A 4,084-nucleotide genomic window follows, 5' to 3' on the forward strand; every position below is an offset into this window, starting at 1 on the left:
TGCCAGGATATTGTTGTAGTTTTTTTTATCACTAAAATTAGTTTTTGTTTTTTAAACTCTACAGTGTATTTCATGTTGTTACTTCATGTTTCGACTATGAGGGAAAAAAGTAACAATGTGTAACGTAGAATTACACGGCGGCCTTTACACATTGATATAGCGCTTGGTGGTGACAGAAGTATTCATCACGATGAAAAATAATATTAGTGTGTGAAAATAATCTGTTTGTTTGGTATCGGCTCTCCACATAACATCAGCAGCTTTAATAAAAGCAGTAAAGTTTAGTGGCGTTGTTTTTGTGGCGTTCAGAGCCTCCCAGTTGTCATCTGATGAAGGATTACTCTGAGGAAACAGGAGCACACGCTTCTATTTGTAGCTTTGAAATGAAAGTGTGCCTCCATCTTGCTCATGTGTCATCTTTAGATTTCAGAGTCGGTCTCAGTGACACGCTGGACCCAGTCGGTGTCGGACGCTGTTTGTTTCAGGAGAAGATTACAAGTTTGTGTCAAACAGGTATTTTAGTTGTTGTTGTTGTTGAGGGTAGAAGTCAGAGACAGACCATGACACAAATTGTAGGGTCACATGCCAGGTCAGTGTTTAAACTCAAGCCAAAAGGTTTTATTCATTTTGTGTGTGTGACCTCCTTGTTATTGTGGATGGATCCCAGCCAGTGTGTGTGTGTGCGTGTGTGTGTGTGTGTGTGTGTGTGTGTGTGTGTGTGTGTGTGTGTGTGTGTGTGTGTGTGTGTGTGTGTGTGTCTGGGCCAAAGAACTCCAGTTGTTTCAAGACTCACGGTGTCGGAAGAGATTTCACAGCTCCTTGAACACAGTAAACCTCCATCTCTTGATACAAGTTGGCAAATGAAAGGAGTCCCTGGGACACTAACTGAACCCCACTTCCTGTGATCTGTATCGTACCCACAGAGCGAGGTGTGCTGCACGTTGTGTGGAAATAAGGTCACGGGCACCTTGGGACTGCTTGGTTTCATCTGGATCAAAACCAAATACTTGCACGAAAGTGTTTCTGTTGACATCTTAATGCATGTGTCAAACTCAAGGCCCAGGGGCCAATTTCAGCCCTTTAGAGCATGGGTTCTCAACATTTGCCAAATACTGCTTTATTTTTATATCAGTTTGAGCCCATTTTTACTTATTTTTTACACTTTTTCTGCAACTACACCAATCTTGCCATTATTTAACTTATTTTCGTCACTTTTTCTTGCCATATTTTCCTCTTTTTAATACTTTTTTGCTACATTACTCATTACACTTTTAAGACATTTTCGCACTTATAAACCATTTCCACCATTTTTTCCACCTAATGTCACATATGTTGACCCACTTTTAACCTTTTTTCACCATATATATTTCATGCTCTTTTTTGCCAATGTAATAATTTTCATGATATATTATGCATATTTCTGCCACTTTTAAACCAATATTGACACCTTCAACCCTTTTTACCACTCTGTTATTGACCACTCTAATGTGCTACTTTTAACCAATTTCTGTGGTTTTTAAAATCACTTTTAATTCATTTTATTTCTGATTAAAACAAGGATTTACATCTTTTATGATGACTATATACTAAGGCGCAAATAAGAAACTTATTGAATAACAGTAGATATTATTCAGATCAATAAACAAATGTGGTTATCGCTGATTCATACAACAACCACCTTTTGCATCATTTTTGTTCACTTTAAACGTATTTATTTCTGATTAAAACTATGATTTGAAAGGATGGAGAACCACTGCTTTAGAACATCCAGAAGAAAGTAAAAAATGACAGAAAAAAACATGAAGAATCAATGTGTAAAATATAAATGATCAGTTAATTTGATTGTAGATATTTCATGGACCTCAAAATGCACAAAACTTTACAGTATTTGCGAAGGGCTCACATGTTTATATCACATGTTTAAATCACATGTTTATATCACTTGATTATATCACATGTTTATATCACATGATTATATCGCATGTTTATATCACATGATTATATTACATGTGTATATCACATGTTTATATCACTTGATTATATTGCATGTTTATATCACATGATTATATCACATGTTTATATCACATGATTATATCGCATGTTTATATCACTTGATTATATTACATGTATATATCACATGATTATATCACATGTTTATATCACATGTTTATATCACTTGATTATATTGCATGTATATATCACATGATTATATCACATGTTTATATCACATGTTTATATCACTTGATTATATCACATGTTTATATCACATGATTATATCACATGTTTATATCACATGATTATATCGCATGTTTATATCACTTGATTATATTACATGTATATATCACATGATTATATCACATGTTTATATCACATGTTTATATCACTTGATTATATTGCATGTTTATATCACATGATTATATCACATGTTTATATCACATGATTATATCGCATGATTATATCACATGATCATATCACATGTTTATATCATATGATTATATCACATGATTATATCACGTGATCATATCACATGTTTATATCATATGATTATATCACATGATGGCAGACAATGGCAATAGAATTCGTAATTTTTCTCCAATTCATCCACAAAGAAGTAATTTCGTGCAATTTAACAATTTTCCTGAAGAGGGCAGAGTTGTATAAACAGCACATTGAATATTTCACTGAGTGAAGAGCAAAGAAGTGACAAACCTGAGACTTTAACACCTTTTCAAAAGCAGTCAGTCGAGACTGAAAAGGTTTAGAATGGCTTTTAAAAAGCCATTATAAATTCACTTAATGCTGGTTTGTCAAAGCAAGTGTGAACATATCAATGACAACGGAAAATGTTGCATTTTGTCTGGAAAATTGCTGCTGTTGCCACGTGGGTGGGTGGGTGGTTGGGTGGGTGGACACCCTGTTAGCTGGTGAACCTGGCAATCCATTTTACTCAAACTCTCTCTCTCTTTGGTTTTTTCTTCCTTTTTTTCTCACTTTCTTATCTTTTGCTGCCATTTTATCAGGCGGCTTCAGAGCGCCCCAAGCAGAGCACCGGGTCTCTGTGTGTCCCTTTATCTGGAGCAGGAAGAACGCTGACCTTGCGGCAACTTAAACAGTTTATCAGAAGCACAATAATCTTCTTCACGGGAGAGGATGTTGGCAGAGGAAAATAAACGAGCTGTGAGCTTTGTGAGTGGTCCAGGTCCACGCTGCGGGTTACGAACCCTACTGCTACTGCTACTGGGCTGGAGTCAAAGATGGAGAAGAAGCAGCAGAATGTGATGTGATGTCCACATGAGAAAATACCATTTACAGATTAGATTTCTACACATCATTAATGGTGAATTAGAAATTAATCTATGAGTGAGTTTACAGTTTCTTATCAATATAAATGATCGACACATGACAACTTCAAAAGCATTTTTTTTTTAATCTTGTTTGCTGATGACTGTAATATTTATTTAATTAAGCAGCATGTTCTATATCATTGTTGGAAATGTGTTAACATGAAAAATAAATATAAATCAAAATGTTAAATTTAAATGTAAAAGTTAAATGCAATTGTTAAATGTAAATCTAAACATTAAATTTAAATCTGAATTTTCAATCTAAATGTTAAATGTAAATTATAAATGTTTAATCTAAATCTAAATGTGAAATCCAAATCTAAACAAAAAATGTAAATCCGAGGGTTAAATGTAAATCTAAATGTTAAATCTAAATGTTAAATATAAATGCTAAATATAAAAGTTAAATTTAAAACTAAAAACTAAAGGTTAAATGTAAATCAAAATATTAAATGTAAATCTAAACGTAAAATTTTAATCTCAATATTAAATGTATATCTAAAAGTTAAATGTAAATTTAAATGTTGACTTCAAATCTAAATATCTAATCTATATTTAAATGTTGAATTTAAATCTAAATGTTAAATGTAAATCTAAATGTTAAATGCAAATCTAAATGTCAAATCAAAATCAAAATTTGAAATGTAAATTTAAATGTTCAATCTAAATCTAAATGTTAACGGTTAATCTAAATGTTCAATCTAAATTTTATATTTTGAATTTCAACATTACAGTTAAAT

General features: G+C 32.7%; 1 long non-coding RNA gene across 1 annotated transcript; it reads left to right on the forward strand.

The window, feature by feature from the left end:
• The first annotated feature begins 342 nt into the window (after positions 1-342).
• LOC114462320 (uncharacterized) lies at positions 343-3,403 on the forward strand. Its single transcript, XR_003673932.1, has 3 exons — positions 343-589; positions 770-929; positions 3,021-3,403. It is a non-coding gene; the product is annotated as an uncharacterized LOC114462320 (long non-coding RNA).
• The last annotated feature ends 681 nt before the right edge of the window (positions 3,404-4,084 follow it).

This window comes from Gouania willdenowi, chromosome 4 (assembly GCF_900634775.1).
Source record: "Gouania willdenowi chromosome 4, fGouWil2.1, whole genome shotgun sequence".
Classification (NCBI taxonomy): domain Eukaryota; kingdom Metazoa; phylum Chordata; class Actinopteri; order Blenniiformes; family Gobiesocidae; genus Gouania; species Gouania willdenowi.